Genomic DNA, 16,625 nt, shown 5'->3' with positions numbered 1-16,625 from the left:
CTGCCCGGAATGTTTGACTGACATGTAATTTCTGGGAAAATACCACAGCAACAAAGATGTTTATAAAAGCAAAAAAGAAGAACAAAAAAAAACAAAGATTTGGATAACAATTTAAGTAAAGAGGAAAATATTGTGTCACTCAAAAAATTGGATCTGCATGCTGTAGGAAAAAGCAACCCAAGACAGCAACTTCACAGACATCCACAGAGTTTCGCGACTGCGTCGACGGGGCAGTGATTAAAGGGGTGAATAATAAAATGTAATGCAAACACATGTCATACACGCACCACTGTATAGAGAAAAGGAAGAGATAAGAAAGGGAATATGAGGACAGGGCAAAGTCAAAAACTAAAAGAAAATTAAAATAAATGAATTATCAAACAAATAAAAAGCTTTAGAGAATGGAGAGGCCAGAGGACGTAGGACAGAGAGGGCCACAAGAGAGCGGCTGTAAACAGCAGCAAATCCTCTGGCAGAGAGAAAGAAGTGATGTGGAAGTCCTGCAGCCGTGCCACTAAGCCCCCGCTGCAGATTAAAATATATAGTAAGGAGGGGAGGGGAGGCGGGGAATGGAGAGACAGATAGAAGGAGAGAAAAAGCAGGAGAAAGAACTGCAGAGGGAAAATAAGGCTTTGTGGTCTGGCACCAGTTTTGCTATGTCGAACCCTCATGCGTGCCATTGGAATAGAAGACAGCGGAGAAGGACGAGGAAAAGAGACAACGCTAATTGAAGTAGGAGGACAGGGAAAAGAAGAAAAAAGATATTAAGTGTGAGGTAGACAGTGAGTGGGAAGAGGAGGGAAACACTTCAGCTTTGACTGTGGAAGGCTGAAAACGTTTGGCTCAAAATGTGTCTGTTTGTGTGTGAGAGATTGTGTAAGTGGGGTTGGAAAAGGAAATTGTTGGGGGGAGGTTGTGAATGGATCGCCCCAACCACAAACTCTGTCCCTTTCAATGTCTCTCTTTCTTTCTATGTATCTCTCACTCTCTAGATCTCTTCTATTTTTGTCTGTTTCTCATTACACATATCTCATGCCTCTTTTCTGACAAACCCAACAAACACAACAAACACACACACACACACACACACACACACACACACACACACACACACACACACACACACACAAACAAACACAGCACATGTAAATATGAAGATCTGATGCCATGTCTCTGTTATGGATAGTAAGCTAAAAATGTCTGTGAACAAAGATTGTTTGGTTGATATGTACTGCCACTACAATACTTTGATAAAAAAAAGAAGAAAAAAAAGAAAAAGAAAGGAAACAACGAAGCGGTTTTGTACTGAGAAATGTTGAGGCAGAGCGAGAGGATGACGGAGAGAAAGAGAGCTACAGGAGAAGAGACAAACAGAGAGAAAAAACCCGCCAGAGTGAAGAAAAGATGAAGTGAGGGAAGTCTTATGTTAAATTTTTAATATCTTACCATATGCTCCTCTCCACAGGTGAAGACATATTTTGCTATTAATTACCAATTCACAGCCAGTATGTGGGTGTGTTTATGTGATGGATGAATGAAAAAGAGAAAGCAAGAGACAGTTGAGTGATAAATGAGAAAAAGGCAGCAACAGAAAGACAAAAGTGAAAAGAGGCATCTAACATGAACAAACAAATCAAACAGAGAAATTACAGAAATACATACAATTGATTCGGCCCCAGATGGTGGAGTGGTATGGGGAAAGTGAGAGCAGAGCGCAATCTAGAAGTCAGACAGAGAAAAAGACAGAAAGGCTGAGGCACGGGTGAACTGACAGACAGATGATAGGGACAGGTCGAGATATAGATTGGAAGCTGCCCCCTCCGACTGCTACATAAATCAATAGCTTCGCTGTGCCTCCTCCACTCCTCTTAGCCACACATCCTATCACTTTTGCAAGCAGCAACACAGCTGGATGCTGGCTAACTGTAGCTGAAGTGGGAGCCTCCTGCCTGCCCACTGACTGTTACAGCCGGTTTTCACCACGAGGCTATGTCTTAAAATAGACTCTTTGAAAACCTTTACATACACAGTTTGATTCTTGAGACGTAGCCCTTACATTGCAATTGTTGCAGTGGATAAATAAATGTAAGTTTGCTTGCTTTCTCACTCCTCTGAATGACAAGAAATACGCAAAATGCATGACAATGATAATTAAAAATGGCTTTTTAAACAGCAAGAGAATGTTTTCTTCTTTGTTTGCAGTGGGAATAGTTGACCCAGGCTCTGCTCATGTCTTCCTGGTTTAGACTGTGTTGGCCTGGTCTGTGGGAACCAAAGGCGCAGTCACTATAATTACCAACCCAACTCATAACATCCATGACCTTAACATCACCTCTCCTAACTTAACCCAACCTTCAGAGCAATGACATGGACATTTTCTGACATATAGGCGAACATGCGCAAGCAAAGTGCTATGCATTTGGGCACACAGACATGCAGAAATGCGCTGACAAACATGTAGCACAAAAAAACACATATACACACACACACACACACACACACACACACACACACACACACACACACACACACACACACACACACACACACACACACACACACACAGCTGGCTTTGCAGACACTGGCATCCATCACATCTTGTGAAACTTAATCTCTCTGAGAGGAGGAACAGCTGCAGTGGCATGCATGTATATAAACACACACACACACACTTTTTCATCCGCAGACTGGCATGTGACAAGGCACCTCTGACCTGCGAGCAGCAGGCTCTGGTTGTAAAACAGGTTGTGGTCCACTTGCATGATGTGCCCAAACACATCTACAGAGTGCAGCAGAAGAAGCTATTCATAAAGCTAGGAAGCTATGATAACATTTTAATATTAAATAATTATTTCCCAAACATCATGGATAGGTACTTTAGAGAAGACAAACACTTCACTTCACCATTAGCAACTATAAAATGTAAACATTTAGAAAAAGCACTATAACAGTTAAATATTATGTCCATGGATCAATCATTTGGTCATTTACGTTACTATTGTGTAGATGTTCCATTCCGGAGGCAAAACTTGACTGGTTCCCATTGTGCAGGCTTTCCTTAGCAACAAGGCATAAATAAAGGCATGGATAAAGGCACTTAGAGGAGAAACTGTATGCATAAACTGTTATGGAAGATCCGGCAAACACAAGAAAGTACCACTGACTCCCTTCCTCTATACATATGCCTCTCCCTCACATACTCAAACCTAATTGCTGTCAAAGTACATGCATGATTGATTTGTAGTGAGGTCTGTAATGCTGCTATAGACAGTGTTTCAGCAAGATTGCTGACTACTGCCAAACACATACAAAAACACACACACACACACACACACACACAGAGCACTCACTCAGCAAATTACAGCACATTACAGCCATTAAGTTATGCAATGACATAAAGAGGAATATAGATGTTACGACCTGTATTCAGTCATTACATTTCACAGGTGAAAGGAGATGTATATACTCATATATCATGTATACTGATAAATTGGGCATGAAATCAATCAAAAATGTTTCCGATAACATCTCTCAAATGTCGCCACATGGATTGGATACAGACTGAAACCCACAGACAGAAATCCACTCATATAATCCACTGTGGCCTATTGGAGCCTAAAGTATTCATGCAGATTTACATGAATTCAGAGACAGCCCACTCAAAACAGCTTGAACTGATTGACAGCAATTAACAAATCCTATTGCTTTGTGTCTGTATATACCTTAACATGTCCATTCAGTGTGCTCTGTGCAGATGGCATCTTGAGAAAATACCTATGAGCATGTTTTGAGGGGAGAGCACCAAACCCAGTGAAAACCAAGCGGTTTACAGCCTCCTTAATCTCTCATCAGCATAAAAAAACTCATTTTAAGAGTCGCCCTGTAGCGAGAACTGTAATAGCCTCACAGTCAATTTGACAAGGAATATGCAACATGCAATACAAAAACAAACCTGCATTTACTGTATATTAATATTGCCATTACACCGTGGGAAATAAAGAAAAAGATCTGTGTGTGACAGGCATATTGTGCTATAAGCTCCAATACAAATAACAACATGATGGCATGGCAGATACTAATTAACCACATTGATTATGCTAAATTAAGATCAATATCAACTCACTATTGACTGTCAAGGACACACTCCAAGTGCTAAATATTATGGAAATATCACAGTGATTTTCCAGCGGGAATATAAAGGCAAGGCGACCACCTGAAACACCAATAAAACAACTCATGCTGGGGAGGAAAGATGAAGTAGATATTGGTAACAGTCATATACACACACACAAACACAAACACAAACATACACACACACACACACACACACACACACACACACACACACACACACACACGCACACACATCTGATCGGATGGACGCGTATTGCGCGTTGCACTGAATGATGGGAATACATTATCATAGGAAGTTATCGCTCTGTCGAGCATGTCAACAAAAACAAATAATACAAAAAAGGAAAGGACGAGAGACGCGCTCACCATATCAGCATCCTGCCCGGCGCCGTCGCTGGAAAAACTCGCAGTCTGGATAGATTCAAGCTTTCAATTCGTCGTCTGGCTGTGTAACATCCACGGTGGCTGCAGCCGCTCTGCCGAGATAATCCGGCAACGTCTGTTTCCCTCTCTCTCTCTCTCTCTCTCTCTCTCGCTCTCTCGCTCTCTCGCTCCAATAATTTCCTACCCGGTGAGTATACGACTCGGGTAAGGTAGCTGCTAAATCCCCCGGTATGGTGGCTGGACTGAAGTTGGGGCAGATTTAAAGCTGCAGACGCCCCGCGCAATTTCTGCGATGTTATTTCGGGGAGTCCATAACGTAGCGTGGAGCGATCTGCTGTCGCCAAATGCCTCCGGTTTTCTTTGGAAGCACTCCCTCACCCGGTAAAACCTGGTCCCGGTAGACGAGTGCAGACCAGATGGATGGATCAATGAGGAATAGAATGTCAATCTTATAACACATTTCATTAATAACATTTGCTCACTTGATATTTAGATTTTTAATATGTTATGGAAAATAAAATGCAGTTGCACCTAAACACTATTCTATAAATAAGATAAGCCACTCCAGTTTACGTAAATAAATGTTAAAATTGAAACTCAATTCTACATGAAATCTTTGTTGATTTTTTTTCAACAGATTAAGGGCTCTTTGGAGTGATAGCCTATTGGGTTTTGGAGATTTGGAAAGAGGCAATCAGAGCGAGGAGTCGCTCTGCGATTATTGCCTGGACATTTCATGTTATTTAGTCTAACTGTTTCAAAATCATGGTTAATAGCAACAAAAAGGAATTCATGGGGTTATTAAGTAGGGGTGTCAAGCTCAAACATACTGGAAACCGCCTGCCAAAGGGCCCAAACCGGCCCAAAGTTTGGAATTTGCAAAAATCATTGATTCGAAATTGTAAATATACGCATTTGTCCACTGGGGCTTGCGTTGTTCTAAGAGTATCAAGCCCTTTGATGGATATGCTATTATATTATATATTATATAGATCCCAAATGCTTACATTCAGGCTACACACTGTCAAGAATGCTATCGTTCATGCAGGAGCTGGAAAATGTCTTTTTCAAAAAGGAGAAAAAAATGGACACAACTTGTGGGGTTTTCCAAAAAGAATTGATCAGTTCCTATTTTTTCATAGATGTAGTCTAAACAGGAAGCCAGTGTGTCAGTGGTCAAGGAGCATATATATATATCTATATATATACATATATATATTCAACGCCACTATCAGACTCATTCGCTTTTCCATCTTAACAGGAATATAAAAATGAGACATATTGTTGAAATTGCACTTATTTTTCCCTAAAATATCATAGGCTGTTTATCATCTGTTTGTATATTGTTCTTTATGTACTTGTTCCCTTTTACACTAAAACAAAGGAACACATTTGGAGGTGTTATCATTTGGTTATTATGTAATGGTTTTACTGCTCCGGCCCACTTGAGATCAAATTGGGTTGTATATAGAAATAGAACTGCAATGAGTTTGAAGGGTTTAAAATGGTTTTAAACAGTGAAGAAATATGAAATACTAATTTGCAGAATAGATGTGAGAACTACAGTTGTACGATGATTCAAAATCAAATCAAAAATCTAGCGCTAATATGAATATGTGATTATGCCAGTATGCATGTAAGTGTTTTAACTTTGTGTATATGTATTTATGCTACATACTAGCTTTTTGTAGTCTAATTCAATTATGTCATAAGCTGCTGGAGGGTGGAGCTGTAGGGTGTGTGTTTTGAGTAAATTGTGTGTATGGTGTGTTCAAAGACTTTTAAGAGTGTCAGGACTGTCTGTGTGTGTGTTGACAAAGATATGAATAAATAAATAACGACCATGTCTACAGAACACGACTTGTTATACTAGTTATAAAATAAATAAATAAAGATAACAGGAAACAACTTTTCTTTTGCTTCTCTGATTCATTCCATTTAGTTGTCTTTATCTATGTCACTCGCTCAGTAGGTTTTGTCACGTAGTGGACCCGTGCGCTGACGTGCACCAACATATGTAAGTTGCAAGGCCACTGGCCAATGAAATGATGATCATTATAGCGTTTCAAGCAGGCTCGAAATCAAACACAGCTAAGCCACACAGCCAACGGACATGATGCATTGCTCCACAATATAATCAAAATATTCCATACTTATTGCAATACTTTAGATACATTGCTCCCCTAAGTATAACACTGAGCAACGTAATATTGCGCTAATGATACTGATCAATATATCTTGCACCTGTAAACAGGCTATAAACCCCAATTTTCAGTATTTGAGCACATGGTTACATTACGCACACGCCCACGCACACACGCACACACACACAAACACACACACACACACACACACATATCTGGGTGTGCTGACTTAGAACACCAAACACAATCAGTGGTGCAGCAGATTCCCCTCAGTGCAATGTAAATGAGATGGAGGAGCGTAAACGTGCTTTTGTTGCAGAAACTCCTCAGCTCAGTGGGTACAAGAAAACACAACCTCAGGCTGGACACACACACACACACACACACACACACACACACACACACACAAAAGATAATTACTCAGCACATAAGAGATAAGGGGTTTGCTATCAAGATAACTTTACTGGCTAAAATCGAATCTAGGGCTGTATTTGATGAGCCTTATGACATAGCATCACCCTCTGCACATTCACACGCGCATGCACACACACGCACGCGCATGCCCACAAACGCACGCGCGCACACACACACGCACACACACGCACACACACACACAGCTGAAAAGCACTGTTTAGTGACTGCATACCTCCAGTAAAAACACTTAAATACACATACATGTTGCAACTTGCGCCACATTTGATGTTGCTGTTTTTGTTTTGCGGCTTCAAACCCCAGCACTCCCTCACTGTCGACACACATCTTCACTAGCAGCTCTCGATTAAACATTCAAGTGATCCACAGATAAATATGTATGGATGTATGGGTTCAATAGTCAATGGATGTGCATGCATTGATGCTTTCTGTTTGTGACGACACACGACTGCCCACACAGATGTTCACTCTGGTTCACAAACTCCCTGCAGGCATACTGTGCTGTGCCATCAACCTACTAATTTATCAGTTTTCAATGTTTTTTTAAGTCATGCATGAATTCTGCTTTTCCTTAATACACTTTATTTTCAATCACTATCCCAGCTCAACACATCAGTTTTAACCCTGCTTTAAGACAGAAGTGACAAGTTTAATCTGCGTCTCCATTTTATTGGAGAGGGTTAGCAGGTAGGCTTAATGCTACTCCAGGCTGTGCGGTACATATGGAATTGTTTTTATAAATTTAGTGTACATGATTTCATAGAAATCTCCTGCTCAGTTATGGATTTAATCCTGTGACCAGGAAATAGTAAGTGCTTTATATATCACACCACCTGCAATATGTGGGCTTTGAATGATGTTCTAAAAAGAGGATAAGGGGGACTGATAAGAAACATAAAATATGTTCAACCATTTCTTTGATACTTAATCTATTGGATTGTAATTTTACATGACTGAAGGTTGGAAGTGTAATTTATTTAACATCTTTAAACTGCTAAAATGTGGCTTAACCAATATCTAAAAGGTCAACATTATCAAGTCATGATCAGTGATTTTTAGTAGGACTATAGAAAATCCTGCCTCAGTTGTCACAATGAAATGATCTCAAAGATGACCCGGTAGATAAACAATACAGTAAAGATTGAAAGGGAAAGTTTAGTCATTTTTCTCATTTTAAACCGTTCAAAAGGTTGACCTAGACTTCAGACTGATATTGGCTCCAAAGGATTAAGTGGACATTTCCTAGTTACAGTACCATAATTGTTTGTGTATCTGCCAACCATACCAAAACTTGGAACTTTGGACTGCTGCGGCACTGCATGTACTATATATACTGTATTGGACTGACCAAAATGACAGGGGGCCTCAACTACAGCAGTATTTTGACTCATCCTTACAGAAAAAACACTACATCCATTAATGATGCATCCATTCCATTTACTGTGGCCAGTTGTTCATGTCACTGATACACAATGCTATAGAGCCCTGAAAGTGGAACCTCTACAGTTGGGCACTGTAAATGGAAAGCAACCATCATTCATTTCCTTACACCTGGGTTTGACAAGTCAAAGATGTTAGCCATGAGTTGGGTGTATTTCTTTACAAACTGGCCAATGGGATGCCATTGACTATCAAAAAATAAAAGAAAGAAAGAAAGAGTTTTCGAATAAAAAAATATGTTTTTGCATTACACTTTCAAATGTTCTCTCCAAAGAATATCTAGTATGCTTTAAGTAAGTTTTTCTTTGTAGTCTAGTCTATAAGAATACTTGACCTAAAATTACTTGATTAATCGATTACACTATAAACAGAATATTGGTCAGGAAAAAATTTTCACTCTTTTTTACCATTTTATAGACCAAATAGTTGATTAATCAAGAAAATAATCAACAGACTTACTAATAATGACAATAATCTTTATTTGCAGGCCCAAAGAGCATTATGGTGTCAACACACATTACATGACCTCCATATTCCATATACATGATTCATGGAATATCAGGTTATTCTACCGTGTGAAAAGTGAAGAGGGCTAACAAGTAGAGAATTAAAATCGGATATGCAAAAAATTAATGAAAACACAGAAAGACTCATGTATCATCACCTTGAAAGTTCAACTCATGACTTGCAAAGCGGCAGCCGCCCATTAAAGCCGTGACATTTCAATAATTGCCTCTAATCTCAGCATCATAGAGAGCCACAGTGCCTCCAACTTGCACAGACACACACGCCTTAGTCATTGATGCTTAATGAGTAATGCCCTGCACATACACTTGACCCCCTAACCACCCTCCACTGAAAATTAACCCCACCCCCATACACATAATGTACACAGGACATTGTGTCTTAGGCTGCACACAAATAAATGTATTACATATGCTGTAGATGTACACACACACACACACACACACACACAGCCAGCACTAACGACATCATTATCCCCACCTTCCTTAGGCACTGACTTGGCTTTTGCCAATTCTCCAGTCATTTATTTTCTACCCAGACATGTGAGTGCTGCAATGGGTTGCTAACCATGCAAAGCTTGACTGGTATTAGAGATGGCACCTGCACTTGGACAATTACAACCTTAATTGCATAGAAGGAGACACTAATGCAGTCAATAAGAAGAGCATAGGCATTTGGAGGGATATCATAGGTTAAAGAGGTAAAAGGTTGCTGGTTGGTTGGTTTATTATATTTATAAGAAAGCTAAATCCTCATCAATGGTAAAATATCTGGATTACATAAGGATAAACACGGATAACCAAAAAGTCCCAATTTTCCCCACCTTCCTTCTTCAATTTCTTTTTCTTTTTTACTTCTGTTGTAAATATGTTGATTTGGCAATAGCAATCCACCTCTGGCTTAGATGTGGAAAAATAACTAATTCTGAGCTTTTGGAACTGTGAATTGAAAAAGTAAATATGTGTAATGGAACGTGTCTATCTACATAATACTGCAAAAAAAATCCTTATTGCTAAAATTGATGTTCAAAATACAATACAGATGAGTTGAGCTGGGATGAATTACAGCATATATTATAGGCTCAGAATGTTAAACAGTATTACAAAGAAAAGCTCAGGGAACATGCTGTGATATGCACTTTAATCATGCACAGGAGACAGCTCTACTGTGTTCCACAAAAAGGCAAGAGTGTGTGTTCATGCCTGTGTGTATGTGCAGTCAGTAAGGGTGAAAATGAGTGAGTGACAGGAAAAAAAAAAAAGAAAAAAAAAAGAACACGAGAATGTGCAGCCTAGCAGTCTTAAAGAAGTTTTTATTAAACACTAAGAATTAAATATAGAATGATGAACATCCAGCCTGCTCTTTTCACATTGAGGAAATTGCATTTGGGAATATTGAGCTGGCTGGTATGATAAAGTACAAAACTCCTCCTTGTACACGCTCGCAAACATGCACGTTTTTATGATTAGTGTATTACCAAGACAGAAAAAAATCATATTTACAAAACTGCAAGTATACCCACACACTCACACACAGGATCTGATTTAGTCGGTGTGCATGGGTGGGATGAGCACTCTCTACTATTGAAAGAGCGGAAATGAGACTCGGTGCAAACAGTGAGAGAGAAAAGAAAGCGAGAAAAAAACAGCAAGAGAAGAGGAAATGGCAAAAAAAAGACAGAATACAGAAGCAAGGAATAAATGAGGGAATGATAAAGGAAAATAATGAAAAAGCAGAGAGAGACAGAGAGAGAGAGTGTGTTAATGAGAGAGAGAGAGAGAGAGAGAGAGAGAAACATCATACAATTGAACCTCGGCTGTTATTTTAAAGGCTGTTGCTGATGCTACAATTCATCCCACCGTGAAAGAACACATCAGGATTATTTTCCAGAACAAAGAAAAGAAATGATCAGTTTGGAGCAGCTGGGAGTCAACAGATACAAATGGTGAGCAGACAGACCATTAACCATGGCTGCTGACTCCATCAAAATGAGTGACGAATGTTAGGCTAAGCAGCTATCACATTAGTGGAGAACAGCAAGGCTGCATTGTGTGGGGCTTTAGATCCTCGAGGCGGATACATAAACTCCAAGATGAAAATGAGAAGCATATGTGGTAATCCGTTCAAAACAAAGACATTTTATCAAGGTTATCACGCCTGTGTGCCAGTCTAATATGTCATTGCATCTGTGCAGACATTGCATAGATTTTTTTAATGTACACATAATATGATTCACACACACACACACACACACACACATTAGTTGAATAGCTTACCTATGTTCCCAAATATGCAACAGCAACACAGATCTAAACTGCAAAGAAACTTCTACAAACCGAGCAACAAAGGCAAACTCAATTAGTATGTCATGCACAGTCAGATACTCATGCTCGCACATGCACGCACACACACACACAAACAGACACACACACACACAGGTCATGGAGAAGTGAGTGTCACTGTGATAGATTCGTGCTGTCAAGGGTGAACCCACAATAGCCAATTATCTGTCATAATACACCACAGCAGCTCATGCAGTCTGGATGCCTGTGCATTACGGCTGTAACGATACACCAAACCCACGACTGGGTTTGTATCACGATTTTTGACACACCATTCGATACAGACAGGGGTTACATGCCACTTTGCAACACAGTAATACAACAGAGACCTTATGTAATGATATTGATTGATTTCAACATCGATCGATCCAATAACAAAAGATTCTTTTGTACCTTAAAATAACGTTTCCAAATTAATTTCAGTGCTTCATTAAATCAGTCAAATGAGACATAAAAATAATGGTAATGGTAGCAATTAACAACGCTAACTGTATAGCTAGATGACTAATCTCATAGTAATTTAGCTAGCTAGCACACCCCTGTCTGTCTGCCTCACTCTCTCTGCGCTGCAAGGCTTCAGGCGGGATGAGAGCTGAAAACAGCCCCGTCCCGGGGACACATCCACAGTCAGCCCCCAGCCTAATAGCAGCCAGTCACTATCATTACTGTACATAAAACCCGCAGACTTGATCCTCTAAAGTTAGCGGCGGTCACACATTTTTTATGGAAGCTTGCTTCTCTCAGCTGCAAGGAGCGACAAATCTGTCAGCATTGAGTTTTGGGCGTTTCGAGCAACCAGAGCGTCAATCAGAAAGTTGAAAGTAGCTCAACTTTAGCTATGACATGGTCCAGAGGCAAGCAGCAGCTAACGCCAGCAATCAATGGGAATATACAGTAGATGTACTTTGAGCAGGCTGATTCTTGAGAAACATACAATGTCAACTTTCGTTCCTGCCAAAAGATTAGTTCTGAGAAAATGGAGGAAACATTCATAATCACCGTTTCAGGGTTTTCTATGATTTATGATATGATGTTGTTTGCTCATAGGGACCAGTCAATGTTACCTGCCTGTTACATTGTCTCTAAACAGTCCGCTCACAGTGAAGTCCTGCATGGATCAACAGAGATTAGAGTCTGGCGGCTCCTCGCTCTGCCTGCATTCTGCTCAGTTCAGCAGCTAACAAACGAGCTATGCGACCAAGAAACAATAACAAATCTTTCAGTATATATGTCATTTATAAAAAGGTTTCTAGTGTCAATGTATTGGTTGTGCAGGGGCCGCGTTTGCTTCTCCAATGATCGAACATAGAATGCTGCCACGTCAGAGTGGCCAAAGCGTCAAAAGGCTTCTGTGTACTTTTTGACAAGCGTCCTTGACAGGTCAACCAGAGCTGCTTTGCAGCTCAAGTTGGCGGCGGTGTGTATGTACAGTTACAGCAATCCAAATCCGGTCAGCACTTAAATCCGGTGCTTAGGATGCTAACGGCAGTGTACTGAACCGTTGAGAAACAGACCCAAGCACCACCAGGCGGCCATCCATAACGTTACACCTCCATTAGCGTTACCAGTGTTATGTAAATGTAATGTAAATGTGCTGTATTTACATAGCGCTTTTCCAGTCTTAACAACTGCTCAAAGCGCTTTTACATCTACAGGGAACATTCACCATTCAAACACATTCATACACTGTGGACAGGGCTGCCGTACAAGGTGCCACCTGCTCATCAGATAAACATTCACACACATTCACACTCCGATGCGCAGCACCGGGGGCAACTTGGGGTTCAGTGCCTTGCCCAAGGACACTTCGACAATGACTGCAGGGGCGGGGATCGAACCACAAACCTTCCGATTGGCAGGCAACCACTCTACCACTGAGACACAGCCGCCCTGTTGGTGCTGAAAATCTCCTCCCTGTCCCCCTTAGCTCTTAGCCGTCTTTACAGTTAGCTAAATTTACCCGACAAAAGGGGGAAAAGGCCCCACAATGTCTAATACTGATCTGAGTGTCGAGATTTTGGTTTCATATTGCATATTGTTATAGCCCTACTGTGCATTTGTCTGTGTGTGTGCATGTGTGTGTGTGTGTGTGTGTGTGCATGCATGCATGCATGTGTGTCAAAGTGGGAGAGATTGGCAAATTACTGGTTATATATTTCAGCAAACTGAAAGAAGAGAAATGTTGGAGGAAGAGGGAGGGGAGGGTGACACGGGAGAGTTTGTGGAGGCCGTGTAGAAATATGCAGAGTGAATATAAAGGAAGCGAAAGAGAGATTGATGATTACATTTGACAGCTGTAGAGAAGATGGGATCACAGGGAGCCACAGACCTCCAATGAGTTATGTGCTGATGACAGATGTCTGGTGACCAAGACATGCCTGATGCAGCAGGGGCGAAGAGTAGATGGCCACAGATTAAGGAGGTCATTCAGCATGTGACTAGCATTCCGTCATGTATGGGCAGTGTGTAACTGAGCCGTGGCCAGATATTGAAATATTATATCACAATGCCTGGCATGAGAGTATCAGCTAGCATTTTATCTTCAAGAACACAGGGTCCATATAGTGCAATACAGTATATCCGCTTCGACTCACAGTGGTGCGTTGCTTTTAACAACTGGGCCATTTGTTCAAATTAACAAGGTGGGTGCTGGGGAGGTGAACTGTCATTTTCTCATAATGTGTGTATACCGCATCCGGCTTTTACGATTGGGGTTACGGTTAGTTAGAAAGTCCTCTAGCCAGTATGGATGCTAATCTGACCACAGCAAAGGCAGAAAGCTCCATGACAATTAGGGGTAGATATTCCAGTCAAATCTATGTATTTAATTTGTTTTTTCCAAGCAGTTTGAAAAGTGAATAATGAAGAAGGTGAATGTCAATTCCATTTTCAATCCGTAACTTCCTTTATTGCTTTTATGCTACAATTGTTTTTGTACTAGCTGCTCTTTAAAACCAACATCAACCAAGGTCTGGATTTAACTACACTTTAAACTTAACCTCAATCACAATGCCTGCAAACTAAGACATATTTTATCAACTTGGCATTACAAAGTTTGATTAGATTTTTTTTAATACAATCAATGACAGTTTTTGTGCACTGTAATTTAGAAAAAAAATCATTTGGTGTAAAAAGGATCACTTCGCACTAATCATTTGTCCAAGTTTGAATGATCCATCTTTGAGGTTTCTGTAGCCACCATGATACAATGTGGAAGAATGGGATTTAGTATTTGGTGTGTCCAGCATTTGAAAAAGAAATTTGAAAAACTCAACAGAAATGAATTATTGTAGAAACAAGTCTCGGCAACTGAGGTTAACCCACAGAACTTCCTGTGAATAGGTTTCATTTAATACATGAATATTTAAAGTTGTATTAATTATTTTTCCGAAACCTCAAATTCACAGCACAATTGAAAATATGTGGTTATGTAGAGACACGGCCAGCGAAGGTTAATCTTTACTGTCAGTCAGGTGTACCTTTATAATAAAAAAGAGGCCACTCTATTGGAACTATTGGATGGATTGCCATGATACTTTATACACACATTCATTTCCCCCTCAGGATGAATTCTAACCACTTTGGCAATTGGTATGTGATATGACAAGATGGGTACAAAGATATGTTGGTTATGGTAGATGAGATACTGGATAGAAGACAAAAAAATCAAGCTCCCAATCTTTCACCACAATGTACTTTTGTAGTTCTTCAGTAGAAGTATTTGAACATTTAAAATACTTTATGAGCCAGACATTAATCTCAGCAGCTTTGAGTTCCCCCCATTCCAGTTCAATAATTGATTGCTAAAGCTTCTTTGCTGCCCTATTGAGTCTTCATACGTAAGCTTGAATAGTGCTCAATCATGACGCATGACCCTAAGTCCTCATACCATGCACCTTAACAAATCCATCTCACTATACATGCTTCCATAATCCCCATCCTAATCCACTGCCTGTATGTGTCTTTCTGTATTTTTGTGCGTGCGTGCGTGCGTGCGTGCGTGAGAGTTGTCTTTATGTCTGTGTATGTGAGACATGGTATTAAAGACGTGGTGTTTTGGCATTCAGTAGGCCTCGTTTTCCCACACCTTCAACACTACATGTAATACCATAGATAGCCCTCCAGTCATCCTCTTCTCGAACCACTCAACTCAATGGCCGGACAGAAACACTCTGCACCCGCCTGTCAATATCTCCATTACAGTCAACAGAATAAACACAGTGAACATTGAATGGTTATGGGTAATATTACTTTTAAATGAGCTGATAAAATGGGCTCAGCAATGACAGGAGAGAGGGGAAGAGTGGTTCAGATACAGAGAGGTGATTATCTCAGTGCAACTAATGGAAGAGTTGAACAGCAAATCTTATTTTCCTCACATTCTTCCTTTTCTATTTCTTTGTCATATCTTCACTTTTATATGGGGGTGTTTTTAAGCTTTAAGTCTAAGATTAACAGCTAAAATGGCCATTATATGACTAACATGCAAACACATTTTACCTCAGTTGTTTTTATTTTCCTCTCAACACACTAAACTTATAATTAGTTTTAAATTTAGCTGGTTTTCTTAACATAGAGCTGTGGTTTTTCAACTTGGGGGTCTGGACCCTAGAAGAGGTCGCTAGATAAGCACGATGGCTTACGAGATGATTAAAAGGAAGGATAGGAAAGCAGAAAAAAAAGTTATTTCTGCAATACAAAATAAATGCATAGCAGACTTCAGACTTTTCCTTTTTAATATGAATATTAAAATAAAATATCAATAAAAAAACACTGGAAGACATGCAATTCAGGACGAAGGGTAGCATAAAAACATTCCTTCATTTAGCTACGAAGGTTGAGAGTATATTTTTTTGGACATCTTTATACCTTTACCTGAAACTAAACAGTAGAGGTCCCGAGCTGGACATGGTCAGGGGTTTAGACCCCTAGGTCACCATGGAGCCCCAATGAATCTGTTTCAACAACACAGTCCTTGAGATGTGGTTATACCAATAGTGCAGATTCACTGTAACCTGAGAGAATAGACACCAAGGTATTTGATGAAAGAAAGAAAGAGATCACGCAGAAATGATAGGTTCTCTTACAGTGTTTAAGAATGGTACCTGATGATGAATAGAGAGAGGAGTTAGAGGTTGATGAGTAGGACCCTCAGCAATGATAATCCCATTAGCACTGTACTGCATGTTAAGCTCTCTACTAATGACAGATGTGTGTGTATGCG

At 40.1% G+C, this 16,625-nt stretch overlaps 1 protein-coding gene across 31 annotated transcripts in view; it reads right to left on the bottom strand.

Annotated features, from left to right (window-relative positions):
- The window catches only part of ptprdb (protein tyrosine phosphatase receptor type Db), a 141,481-nt gene that overhangs the window by 84,547 nt on the left and 40,309 nt on the right, over nt 1–16,625 (bottom strand). The window contains exon 1 of one of the 31 annotated variants that reach the window (XM_034887140.1): nt 4,501–4,779. The exons of the other annotated variants lie outside the window; for them this stretch is intronic. The gene's annotated coding sequence lies outside the window, so the exon portion shown is untranslated. Of the gene's footprint in view, nt 1–4,500; nt 4,780–16,625 lie in introns of those variants that run through there. 31 annotated transcript variants of the gene reach the window in all.

This window comes from Etheostoma cragini, chromosome 2 (genome assembly GCF_013103735.1).
Source record: "Etheostoma cragini isolate CJK2018 chromosome 2, CSU_Ecrag_1.0, whole genome shotgun sequence".
Lineage (NCBI taxonomy): Eukaryota > Metazoa > Chordata > Actinopteri > Perciformes > Percidae > Etheostoma > Etheostoma cragini.
Note: the sequence above shows the minus strand (reverse complement) of the source record. Positions and strands in the feature narration are given on the sequence as shown.